Source organism: Peromyscus californicus, unplaced genomic scaffold, assembly GCF_007827085.1.
Source record: "Peromyscus californicus insignis strain IS unplaced genomic scaffold, ASM782708v3 Scaffold_3__1_contigs__length_106647218, whole genome shotgun sequence".
NCBI classification, from domain to species: domain Eukaryota; kingdom Metazoa; phylum Chordata; class Mammalia; order Rodentia; family Cricetidae; genus Peromyscus; species Peromyscus californicus.
In genome coordinates, this window is record NW_026294551.1 from 102,873,273 (window position 1) to 102,886,928 (window position 13,656).

Consider the following 13,656-nt stretch of genomic DNA (forward strand, 5'->3'; position numbering starts at 1 on the left):
AACCTGCCTTTCCTATCTTTTTTTTTTTTTTTTTTTTTTTTTTTTTTTTGGTTTTTTCGAGACAGGGTTTCTCTGTGTAGCTTTGCGCCTTTCCTGGCCTTTCCTATCTTAACACCAACTCACTTTATTTGTCAAATTTAAAGTAAGCCACAGGGACAATGAGATGGTTCAGTGGGTAGAGAAACTGGCCACCACCACTAACAATCTGAGTTTGATCCCAGAAAACTATGACAGGAAAAACCATTCCTGCAAGGCATCATCTGAAAACACACACACACACACACACACACACACACACACACACACACACACACACACACACACGGGTGGCTTGACATAAATTACAGTTCATTCCTAAGCCCTTCAGCAGCATGCATAGTATTATCTCCCCCACCTCTTTTTCTTTGAGAACGGGTCTCACTGTGTAGTCCAGGATGCTATGTGTGTTAGTATTAGGTAGCTAGACATAGTGGCGCGTGCCTTTAATCCTAGCACTCAGAAAGCAGAGGCAGGTGGATCTCAGTGAGTACCTTGGAAAGATACAGACACTGGCCCAGCCGTTCTCTCCCGTATGCAGACACAGTTCCACCACAGATTTCATTTTGCTTAGAAAATAACCCCACCTCCACCTCCATTTTTAAAGAAAGAAAATTATTTTAGTTTACCCCTTATTTTTGGTTTGTGGTTTTATTATGTATTTATCTGCAGTGCTGGGGACTAAACCCCAGAGTCCCTGAATACTAGACAGCTCTGTGACAACTGCCTGTCGACCACACCCCAGCTCACCTTGCTCTTCAATCCTGTCAAAGTCTGGCCTCAGGGTTTTTGTTTGGTTGGTTGGTTGTTGGTTTTTTGAGACAGGGTTTCTCTGTAGTTTTGGAGCCTGTCCTGGAACTCACTCTGTAGCCCAGGTTGGCCTTGAACTCACAGAGATCCGCCTGCCTCTGCCTCCCCAGGGCTGGGATTAAAGGTGTGCCCCACCATCTCCAGCTGAGAACATATTTTTCTTTCTCAAGGAGAACACAAATGCAATCCCCACTACCACAAATTATGCAGCTGGGTTTCTTGCATCTGGAAAAATTAAAAAAAAAAAAAAAAAAAAAAAAAGTCAGCACACCCCGGAGGCAACAGAGGAGCATTGCCTTGGAAACACACCTTCTTGCTGATGATATCTCACCTGTCAGGTCGAGTATGAAAATTCTTTAAAGCAAATCTAACAGTCACTTCTCTCCCGCAGAGCACAGGCTGCACCCCCTGACTGCCCCTCCATGACACTTCTCCCCACCTTCTCTCACGGCCACTGTCTTCACCTGGCCTCCCTTGGGCAAGCCCTCGAGCTTCATGTGGACTCTTCCAGATCTCTCCATCCTCTTCCCTAGAGGACCTCTAGCCATGTCCAGACATGAATGACACCAGCTGCCCCGACCACTGACAACTCTCTGCCTGACAGTCCCACTTGGGTGTCACACAGCTGCCTCAGGTTGTTCACATGGTACTAGGCTAGTAAAAAGGAATGTCTCCTTCCCAAACACTGTCCCATCTGCCTTCCCAAAGGCAGCTAATCACTGCCTCCAGTCTCTTATGTGTCCTGCCAAAGACACCCTATAGAAAACCCTTGATCTAAACCAGGCCTGTGGCACACACCTATAATCCCAACATCCAAGAGGAGGCAGAAAGATCAAAAGCTTCAGGCCATCCTTAGCTGCACAGTGAGTTCAAGGCTAGCCTGTACTACATGAAACTCTGTCTCACAAAAAAACAGAACAAAACAAAAAGTTCTTTGTCTCAGCTTAGGTGCTAGTTTATAAACCAGCACCTCTAGACAAATCAGCACAGAATGCCCCATGTGTATACAAATGAGTGCTAATGAGAAGCCAGCACAGTATGTATGGGAAACTGTCTTACACTCACGGCCTTTTCCTGCTTGTGTCTGTCACCAGAAGTAGAAGAGTGAAAGGTTCATGGGACTCTATGTTCTCCCTTTGTGATTTCCTGTGTGTCTATAATTATCTCTTAAAATAAAAAACCATTTTGTGGCCAGGCAGTGGTGGCTCACGCCTTTAATCCCTTGGGAGGCAGGGGCACTTGGGAGGCAGAGGCAGGCAGATCTTAGTGGCCAGCCTGGTCTACAGAGCGAGATCCAGGAAAGGCGCAAAGCTACACAGAGAAACCCTGTCTCGAAAAACTAAAAAATAAAAAAAAAATAAAAATATTTGCATAAGTGTTTTGCCTGAATCTATGTACATGTACTATGTGCATGCTTGGTGCTCTTGGGGGTCAGAAGAGGGCACTGGATCCCCTGGAACTGGAGTTACAGACAGTTGTACACCACCAAGTGGATGCTGAGAACCAAATCTGGGTCCTCTGCAAGAGCAGCAAATACTCTTAACTGCTGAGGTAATTAAATTAATTGGCCCTATTAACTGTATATTCTCTTCCCAAACCTAGCCAGTTCCTCAAGTCAGAAACAAAAGTGTACACTGTTCTTTCTTTCACAATTCCACATCCTACCAACTCTCAAATCCCACTAATGACAGCATCAGAACATCAGAACACACACAGGGCATCCCAGGCCTGTAAGACCTCCTCCCAAGCCCGTGCCCAGCCCAGTGCTCTTACTGTCCTCTCCCTAGCCACTTCCCACAGGACACTGAAAGGAAGGCTCTTATCATAATACAGTTTAGGAGTTGGGAGTAGTAACACACTCCTGTAATCCTAGCTATTCTGGAGACAAGAGCATCAGGGGTTCAAGTCAGTAAGAACCCCAACTTCATCACTGCACTTCTGGGTAGAAGCCGTCAGAGCCTTCCCAAGGCATTTAGAAGAAAGCCTTGCTTCCTTGCTATGCACTAAAGGAGCCTTCCTTCCCACTCCCTGCACACCATTCCTCCTCCAGGCCACACAGGTTCCTGGGGTTGTGAGACTGGCTAAGTACTCTGTACTCATAGGCATCATGCTTGCTGTTTTCTCTGCCCACAGTGTACATCCCGGTCCTCCACAGAGCTGGCTCCTTTTCATCCTGGAGTCTTGGCTTAAAAGACACATTTTGGGACCTTCCCTTATCACCTTAAATTGCCACAACAGCTGCCTTGACCTCTATTGGTCACTTAAACAGGGACCTTGTCTCTTGGTCCTGACTACATGAACAACGTATAAAACTAGTTCACTAAATAGCTGGATGATGATGAACCGAGCAGTCAAGTGTAAAAAGACTGTTTCATGAAAAGTCCCAAGATCAGTTACATTAGAACTCTGTACAACTGCTCACAAGACAAAGTAGAATGAGCCGGACATGGTGGCACACATCTGAACCCCAGCACAAAGGAGGCAGGCAGAAAGATGGAGAGCTCCCTGTCCCAGGTGGCCTGGGCTCAGACACAGGTGGACACTTCATGGTCACCCAAGAGGAATGGAATGAACATGCTTGTGCACACACGTGTACACACAGGCAAGCTCATAGCAATCATTTAAAGCATCTTCACTCAAGCTGAGGGGTCAGGAAACATGCCCAAGAAGAAAACCTCCATGGACTATGCTTGGCCAGAACATATTCAGACACAAATACTTCATGTGTGGGCGTTGGAGAGATGCTCAGAGGTTAAGAGCATTGGCAGCTCTTCCAGAGGTCCTGAGTTCAATTTCCAGCAACCACATGGTGGCTCACAACCATCTACAATGGGATATGAAGCCCTCTTCTGGCAGACAAGTATACATACAGATAGAGCACCATATAAATAAAATAAATAAATCTTTAAAAAGATAACAAATAGACCACCAGCTGGCCCTGATTCAACTACCATTATGGGACTGGCAAAGCATTCCAGGTGTAAATATGATCAAGATACAAGATATACGTATATGAAATTGTCAAAATATAAATAAAAGATATTTTTTAAAGGGGTGCAAGAAAAAGCAGTCTAGTATTATTGTAATTTTGCTTTAAAAAAGTATCCACTGGCAGTGGCGCACGCCTTTAATCCCAGCACTCAGCAGGCAAAGGCAGGCAGATCTCTTTCAGTTCGAGGCCAGCCTGGTCTACAGAGCAAGTTTCAGGACAGCCACAGTTATACAGAGAAAACCCTGTCTCAAGAGAAAAAAAGCAAAAAACCTACCAAATGGTTCAAGTAGTGTTACTGTGAACCTTTCTTTTTGTTTGTTTGGTTCCCTGTGGTTCCCCCCACCCAAGTACTCTACCACTGAGCTAAATCCTCAACCCTGTTTTTGTTTTTTGAGACAGTTTCTCTGTTTAGTTTTGGTGCCTGTAGAGATCCGCCTGGCTCTGCCTCCTGAGTGCTGGGATTAATGGTGTGCACCACCACCACCCGGCTGTGAATCTTTCTTGAAACAATGTACACTAGCTGATTCTTCAAGCACTTATCCAGCCCTGGGCAAGAGGGTAAAATGCCACACCCTGCCTGCTGCAATCCAGGTGGAGAAACCCTGCTAAACAGCTTCTCCCTTCCTGAAACAGCTTCTCCATTCCCTGAAAAGGTTTCTCTCTTTCCTGCGACAAGTTCTCTCTTCCTGAGTCAGCTTCTCTCTCCCTGAGACAGCATCTCACTTTCTGAAAACTGGAGGAGGCTATGCCAAACAGCACCAGGAAGGTAACTCCTTATTTGGGCTAAGTCCTCCCTTCCCCCATGGGAACTGTTCACTTTGAAACTGCCAAGAGATTCCAGATCCTGTAAACTTGGGAAGCAGCCTCCAGTCAAGCAGAGCAGATCACAGGGAACCCTGCATCTTCATGTACAAACCTGGGATTATTCAACAGAAGACTGAAATAATCTGCCTGAGTCACCACAGTCGTGATGTGCCTCAAATCCCCAGGAGGCCCTACTGCTCAAGAGCTGACATCTCTTGCCTTCTCATGAGACATGCCCAAGCAACCCCCAGCTCCAAAGTCATATCCTCTCTTGCTTGTGAAACAGAACTTTCGCCTCTCACCATTCCATGGCTCAGAAGCTTCATGATCTTACTAAATAAACTAGACAACGCATTGCTGAACTTGGAGAATTAAAAAGCAAATTACAAATTTTTTGTTGGGGCAAACCCTGTCAAGGTTGAGTACCTCATTTTTTAAAAACTATGTATCAATGAAATCACTTAGAAAGCCATGAGAGGGAGGCAAGATAGTGCAGCACGTAAAGTCACTACTGTCAAGCCTGAAGACCCAGTTGGTTGCCCAGCTGACACGGTGGGTGGTGTTTCAAAAAAAAAAGTGTGTGTGTGTGTGTGTGTGTGTGTGTGTGTGTGTGTGTGTGTGTGTGTGTAGAGAGAGAGAGAGAGAGAGAGCGAGAGCACACGAACAACTTTTCTTCATTTGTAAATACCTCAGAAGTGTTTGGATGACTTCTGTGGCTTCCTGTGGGAGGCGAGCCTCACCCTGCGGCCCTCCTCCCTCCCACTTCACTATGACAAGTGGCTGAGACCACAGCACCCCACACTTGAAGATTATGGAGAAAGTGTCGATTTGCTGGGACAAAACACAATCAGGTATTATCTAGAAGACAAAAGCTTCCTCACAGGGTATTCTGTCTAGAAAACCCATTTTCAAGTATTTGTGACAACAGAGCAGAGACATGTTTTTATTTCTTTCTTAACTGCCTATTCAAACTATTTCCACAGCTGACAGTCTAACAACCCATTTCTTCACTTACAAATGGATTTAACACACCCAAATCAGCAGGTTTCAAACTCAGTCACTATTAACAACTCAAGGCTTTACAGCCGGCTGGCGCATGAACATTGTTGCCAGTAGGTCTGGGAGTGACGAAGGAGTGTCGTCAGAACATAACCCCAACCAAAAATCACAAGAACACGGAGCAAGGAAGGAGTGTCCCAGTTCATCTGGAGGACACTAAATCAAATGGCTCTTTGCACAATATTCAACTTCAATAACGCAATCTGATTCTCAACTGAAGCTCACCCTGATGGTCAACAGAGAAAACTGTCCAAGCACTTGATTTAGGGCACAGATGAAGAATACCACCCCAACCTTACCACACACACAATGAGCAGCTCCGCTCAGTTTAACTGAGGGTGAAAAGACCCTTCGATTCCTTGAGGTCCTCCAGGAAAGGCAGCCACTTCCAGAGAATCAGGAAGAGCAGATGGCAGTGGCTCCCAACCCCTCCCCCATCCGGACGCTCCTGTTGAGCGCTGTCCAATCGAAATACGATGCTAGCCACACAAGCCATTTTAAATTACCAAGTGGCCATACAAGAAAGTAAAAAGAAACCGACCAGATTGTTTTTATTCTAACATGGCCACAACAGCTATCATCTCAATTAACACACTGCTAAATATATGCTGATTTTTTTAAGTAAGAGCTTAGCAAGGAGATCATTTTTGTTCTTTTTTTCTCCCAAATCACACTTCAAAATTGAAACCAGAGCTAGGCGGTGGTGGTGCACGCCTTTAGTTCCAGCACTCGAGAGGCAGACGCAGGTGGATCTCTGAGCTGAGGCCAGCCTGGTCTACAGTGAATTCCAGGACAGCCAGAGCTACACAGAGAAACCCTGTCTCGAAAAAAAAAAAAAAGAAAGAAAAAGAAAAAGAAAGAAAGAAGAAAAAGAGGAAGAAAGAAGTGAAGAAAAAGAAACCAGAAGAATAACTCAAAAGTCTTGCCACATTCGACGTTCAAAGGCCCCACGTCACCAGTGACCGCCTTGGCGGACGGCACAGGTCTAGTTTCACCAGACTCCCTCAGTCGTAAATACCCCCACACCTTTACCCTTTTGATCCTTAACATCTGGGGACCCGAAAACGCCCAACCCCGGAATAAATTCACCCAATCAGAGCACAGGCACCACCCCTTGGGCCTAGCCAGGACCTTCCAGCCTGACCACACCCCTGCGCTGACCACCCCTTAACCGGAAATTCCCTCTAATGGGAACTGACAGGTCTCTATTCTTTAGGGGTGGGAAAAGAAAAACCGAAAACCCCCTTGCAATTCCCGCACCTCTGCTGAACACCGGAAACCGGTCGCCACCCATATGCGGGGTGCACCGCGCGCAAAACCCGCAGGGATGAACCCGAAACCGGCGAGCGCGCACTCGGCAGGCATCGTGCGCGCCCCCAAGCCGAGACACCGTTTAACCCGGATCCCCCGCGACCACCCAGCACCCGGAAATAACGAAATGTAAAACCACCAAAAGCGACTGCGCGGACGTCGGCCAAGCTATCCCGGTGGCGGGGGCGCGCGCCCCCCGCTTGCGACTCGGGAGGCTCCCCGTGCAGCCGGGCGGCTTCCGGGGCCCGCGCCCCTCCCCCGCCTGGAGTCCGTTAACGGCCGCGCGTGAGCACGAGGCGGTGGCCGCGCGCGCGCGCGCGACGAGGAGCGCGCGAGCCTCCCCCGGGGTGCCCGCGCGTCCCCTTCCCTCACCTGCGGGGCAGCACCCGGGTCGCGGGCTGCGCGGGGATCGGAGGCGACAGCCGGACCGGCGCTCACCCGCTGTCGCCCTCTGGCTCGCAGCTTTCCTGGGCGACCCACGGCGGCTGCCAGCCCGCGACGCTCGGGGCGGCGCCCTCTGGCGGCCGGAGGCCTCGCGCGCCGCCCCGCAAACGCCGCCATTGGCTGCGCCGCTGGCGTCAGACCCGGGATGGAGGCGCCACGTCGGGACTACGGGGCTGCGGAAGCGGCGGCGATGGGCGGGTGCCGGCGCGGCTGCATGGATCGGGGTGAGCGGCCCTGCGGCCGCGAGCCCAGTGTCCTCGGCCTCTCCCTCGCGGCTCAGGCACCAGAGTGGGACTGGGAGGCGACCTAGATTCATCTGGGCACCAGGGTGTCACTCTCCCCGCAATCTGTTCCCTGCAGTAATTTATCCCGTGTGTCCAGCTCTGCGCCCTGTCACTGTTGGCATCACCTTGAAAGCAACCATAGGTCCGTGTCCTTTCAAGTGAATGGCAGGCGGCGTCGGGACCCTGGGAGGTGATCTAAACTCCTTCAGGTGCTGGGGGTGTCACTCTCCCCGGAACTTATTCCCATCAGTTGTGCTATACTCTACACACAGTCACTATTTGTGTCATCTGGAGAACAAGATGCACTGGTCTTACAACAGAATGGTAGGCACGGATCTCCGGAGACAATGCTGACTCCATAGTCAGCCTCGTGCTCCGTGGCCTTCAGGTTTCAACTTAGGTTTCGCTGTATTCACCTGTGCTTCAGTGACCAGATGCCCATAGGGGCCTGCATTGTGCCCAGGCACAGCAGTGTGTGAGACAGATCCCTGGGACAGGGGATGCGGAATGGGAGTGTAGATCCACAAGCCTGCAAAGACAGACAGACAGACAGACACACACACACACACACACACACACACACACACACACACACACACACACACGAGCAGGAGAGCGCTGCTTCAAAGGAAACAATCTGGGGGGGATTCGGAGAAGTGACACCAAAGTAGGAGGGAGGTGCTCCCAGGCATGAGGAAGCAAAGCTCCTGAAGCTGGACTTGGGTAGATGAGGGACAGGAAGACCAAAGGTGTGTGAGTGTGGGTGTGTGCGCATAGAAAACTCAAAGAGGGTGAGCCACTACATGACATTTGAAATTCCTTCTCTGAGATGGGAATTCCAGGGTCTAATGTACAGTATTAGAAAGTTTCTTTACACTCTTGTGCAGATAATGATATATAGAAGGGACAAACAGAAAAGTGAAAGGGGCTGAGGATGGAGCTCAGTTGGCAAAGTGCTTGCCTAGCATGCACAAAGCCTTGGGTTTGATTCCCAGCACCAAAGAAACCGGGTGTGGTGGCATACACTTATAATAGCAGCAGGGAGTAAGGAGGGAGAGCAGGAGTTTCAGGACTTCTTTGGCTATGAGCCTGGAGATACGCAGGTATAGGGCCACAGGGAAGAGGAAAGAATTTACATTAGAAAACCCGGAGATGCATGCTGACTAAACCCAGAGTGCTAGGGCAAAGCCCAGGAGTTGGTGTACAAGAGAAACTTGATGAGATTGTATGACTTTCCATTGTTACTGTAGCAAAGGACTGCATTTTTGTTGGCTTAAAACAAAAACAAGGGCTGGAGAGATGGCTCAGCGGTTAAGAGCACTGGCTGCTCTTCCAGAGGTCCTGAGTTCAATTCCCAGCACCCACATGGTGGCTCACAACCATCTGTAATGAGGTCTGGCACCCTCTTCTGTATACATAATAAATAAATAAATCTTAAAAAAAAAAACCCATAAACTTGTCTTAGAGTTCTAGAGGACCAGAGTCTGCAGTGGGTGTTCCACTGGGCTGAAGTAGGATGCTGACAAGACTTGTTCCTTTTCCTTTTTTCTTTGTTTTTGTTTTTGTTTTGTTTGTTTTTTTGAGACTGGGTTTCTCTGTGTAGCTTTGGAGCCTATCCTGGACCTCGCTCTGTAGACAAGGCTGGCCTGGAACTCACAGAGATCCACCTGCCTCTGCCTCCTGAGTGCTGGGATTAAAGGCGTGCGCCGCCGCCACCCCCCCAGCCAAGACCTGTTTCTTATGGAAACTCTAGTAAAGAGCCCTTGCCCCGCCGGGCAGTGGTGGCACACACCTTTAATGCCAGCACTTGAGAGGCAGAGACAGGCCTCTATGAGTTCAAGGCCAGCCTGGTCTGCAGAGTGAGTTCCAGGACAGCCAAAGCTACACAGAGAAACCTTGTCTTGAAATACCAAAAAAACAAAAACAAAAAAAAAAAGAAAGAAAGAAAGAGAGAGCGAGTCTTTGCCCCTTTCAGCTGCTAGAAGCTGCTTGCACTTCTGGGTCATGCCCTTCCTCTCCAGAGCCACCGTCTCCTTCCCCTTCTGCATCTCTTTGACTGAGGTCTCCATCATCACACTTCCTGACTGCTCTGCTCATGAGAGCCCTGGTTTCTGCATTTATACCAGATGGACAGTGCAAGGTGGTCCTCAGTCACATCTGTAGATTCCCAGTGATTTTCCAGGGAGATAGCTATAGTCACAGTTTCCTGGGGATAGAGAGTAGATATATTTGGGAACCTATCATTATATACTGCATGGAGCAAGGGGGAAGGGGGGCTGAGCTTTGGAAAATACTATGTGATCTAAGAGTTTCTACTTCCTTTGGCTTCTATAATAGTGATGGAAAGTTGTTTCTTCCCTGGGTGCTGCACCAAACAGGTGCATTTGCTGAGAAACTGTTTTATGTCCTTGCTTCCCAAGTGCCAGGATTAAAAGCATGCACCACCATACCCAGCCTTTATTGTGTCTTCTATCCTCTGGTACCTTGCATAGGCCTGAGGCACATACTATCATATGATCTCTGAGTTTCAGCTAGACTGGTCTATGTAGAGAGTTCTAGTCAGGGCAACAGAGGAAGACCCTGTCTCAAAACAACATAAACTGCCCACATGCTGACAACCTGAACATCAATTTATACCTGAAACCAAATGCAAACTGTTAGTCAATGCATAAAAAAATAAAAAATTTAAAAAAAAAAGCAGTCCTAGCCAGATGGTGGTGGCAGATACCTTTAGTCCCAGCACTCAGAGGCAGAGAGAGGCAGACCTCTGTGAGTTTGAGGCCCTCCTGATCTACAAAGCAAGTTCTAGGACAGCCAGAGCTGCACAGAGAAACCCCTTCTCAAAAAAGAAAAAAAAAAAAAATAGGCCGGGCGGTGGTGGCGCATGCCTTTAATCCCAGCACTCGGGAGGCAGAGCCAGGCGGATCTCTGTGAGTTCGAGGCCAGCCTGGACTACCAAGTGAGTTCCAGGAAAGGCGCAAAGCTACACAGAGAAACCCTGTCTCGAAAAACCAAAAAAAAAAAATAAATAAATAAATAAAAGAAAAAAAAATAAAGATTTTATGTGTGCGGATGTTTTTGCATCGATGTTTGTGTAGCACGTGTATGCACTGCCCATGAAAGCCAGAAGAGGGCATCAGACCTTCGAGAACTGTTTGTGGTTGTGAGCTGCCATGTGGGTAGGAACCAAACCTGGGTCCTCTGCAAGAACAACACATGCACTTAAGTGCTAAGCCATTTCTCACCCTTTTCTGGTGTTTTGTTTGTTTAGCACTGTTCACTGTGTAGCCCTGCTTGGCCTGGACCAGACTAGTCTCAAACACATAGCAGTCCCTGCTTCTGACTTCCATGTGCTGGAATCAAAGACATGTGCTACCATGCCAGGTCTCTTTCTGGTTCTTTTGAAATAGGATCTTGATATGCAGCTGGCAGGTCTCCAACTTGTGGCAATCCTCCTGCCCCTGTGCCTCTCTAGTTCTGGAATTACAGATGACTGCATCACCATACCCAGCTTCAAGCAATTTTTAAAAAGTTGCTATGGGATTGGAACCCAGGACCTTGTCCAAAGAAATCAAGCAATTATTAATAACATATCTGTGGTTAAGAGATCAGTGTGAGCCAGGCAGTGGTGACACATGCCTTTAATCCCAGCACTTAGGAGGCAGAGGCAGGTGGATATCTGAGTTCGAGGCCAGCCTGGGCTACAGAGTGAGTTCCAGGACAGGCTCCAAAGCTACACAGAGAATCCCTGTCTCGAAAAAGAAAAAATAAAAAAGAGGTCAGTGTGAGGGCTGAAGAGAAGGTTCAGGAGTTAGTGGCACTTGACTCTCTTCCGAAGGACCCGAGTTCAGTTCCTGGCATCTGTTGGGAGGCTCAAGCAGTCATGAACACCAGCTCCAAGGAATCGGATACATCCAGACACCACAGGTGCCTGCACTCACCTGCACATACACACTAACATGTAGATACAGACACCTATGCAAAATTAATAATAATTGATGGGGGAGGTGGCCCATGCCATTAATCCCAGGACTCAGGAGGCAGAGACAGGCAGTCTCATCTACAAATAGAGTTCTAGGTAAGCCATGTATATCTTTTTTTTTTTTTTTTTTTGAGAAACCTTGTCTCAAAAAATTAAAGTATAAAAAAATCTTAAAAAATGAGGTCAGTGTGAGAAGTGGAAAGCCCATGAGGAAGCACACCAAAGAGGGGTAGGATCTGAGAAAAGCCAGGGGACAATGACCACAAGAAAGAAGATGGAGATGTCACAGGGAGAACCCTTCCAGGAAGACAAGCTGAGCACAGTTCAGACTGCTTACAAGCAAAAGCAGCCTTTCCAGTGGAGACCTATCTCCACAGTAGAGTGGCTTAAGAAAGTACTGGCTTCCTGATGACATTAAGTAGATGAAGAGCTGATAGAATCGTGAGCAGTAAAACACCTTTAAACACCGAGGAGCTGATTTTTGCACAGAACCCTGTGGGGGACCAGCCCCCACTTTTTTTCCCCAGGGTACTCTTGAGGAGTGAGGGATAAGTGACTTAGTTAGAAATGTAGAGGGGAGAGCTGGAGAGATGGCTCAGCAGTTAAGAGCAATGGCTGTTCTTCCAGAGATCCTGAGTTCAATCCCAGCAACCACATGGTGGCTCACAACCATCTGTAATGAGATCTGGCGCCCTCTTCTGGTGCCAGGCATTACATGCAGACAGGACATTGTATACATAATAAATAAATCTAAAAAAAGAAAGAAAGAAAGAAATGTAGAGGGGAGAGAAACAGAAACACAGGAGAGCCTCATGAGGGCCTAGCTCCTTATTCACTGGCCCAGAACTTTATTCAAAAGGGCTTTCTATAACAATGCCTAGGGGTGAGGCAAAAGACCTCCCCCTGCTAGATAAACCAAGTGTAGACTCTTTCAAACACCTGTACCCAGGACCGTGGTCCAATCATCCTCTTCTGCAGCCCTGCTGGTAAAGCAAGTTCAGATATCACTAGGAAACCTCTGTGGGCTCCTACAGGTCCGTCTTCTTAATATTTTAAAGGGCTCCCCATTAAGAGCTCACAGCAATCTCCATAGCTGTCACACCTCCCAGTGAAGGAGTGGAGGATGATACAGATGGAATATCCTTTTTTTGGAATGGGTCTAAGGTGACTACAGCAGTCTCAGCTGCACCAAGCCCTTTTTTAAACCAATAAACTCTTGATGCAACTGCATCAAATAAATCCAACTCCAACTGTAACTGTGTCAAACTTAAAGACTCCCTTAGCTTCAAACATAAGCAGGTTAATGTAATTCTAACATAAATATTACTATACATAATTACAATTCTCTCAAACTTAAAAGCAAACTCTTAATAGAACCATTAACACTTTAAAAACTTTAGCAAAAATAAACTTTAAAGCAATCTCTTAATAGAACCATTTGCATTTCTTGCTAACAAAACATAGGGTAAACTTCTAATGCATCTGCATCAAACACTCCCTTAGCTTCCCCAAACCATGGCACATCAATATCAATAGATTAACATAATAACTAACATAAATATTACTATACACAATTACAATTCCTATAAACCTACATCCAAAAGCAAACTCTCAATATAACCATTAACACTTTAAAAATTTTAGCAAAAATCCAAAAGCAGTTTCTTAATAGAACTATACAAAACATAGGGTACATTAACACAACTTGATATCAGTCCTCTCAAGAGACAAGAAAATATTTTTTATAATTATATAGACTGAGGAATATTAACTCCCCCTTTATAATTTTTTTCTTTCTTGGAGCTGAGGACCAAATCCAGGGCCTTGCACTTGCTAGGCAAGTGCTCTATCACTGAGCTAAATCCCTAACCCCCCTTTATAATTTTTTTCAGCTGTATCTTGAGCTTGAGAGAAAAAAACACTTTTCCATTTAA

General features: G+C 47.2%; 1 protein-coding gene across 1 annotated transcript in view; it reads right to left on the reverse strand.

Annotated features, from left to right (window-relative positions):
• The window catches only part of Zc3h7a (zinc finger CCCH-type containing 7A), a 40,161-nt gene extending 32,887 nt beyond the window's left edge, over positions 1-7,274 (reverse strand). Inside the window, 1 exon segment of the mRNA XM_052759484.1 lies at positions 7,152-7,274. The gene's annotated coding sequence lies outside the window, so the exon portion shown is untranslated.
• Between the last annotated feature and the right edge of the window lie 6,382 nt (positions 7,275-13,656).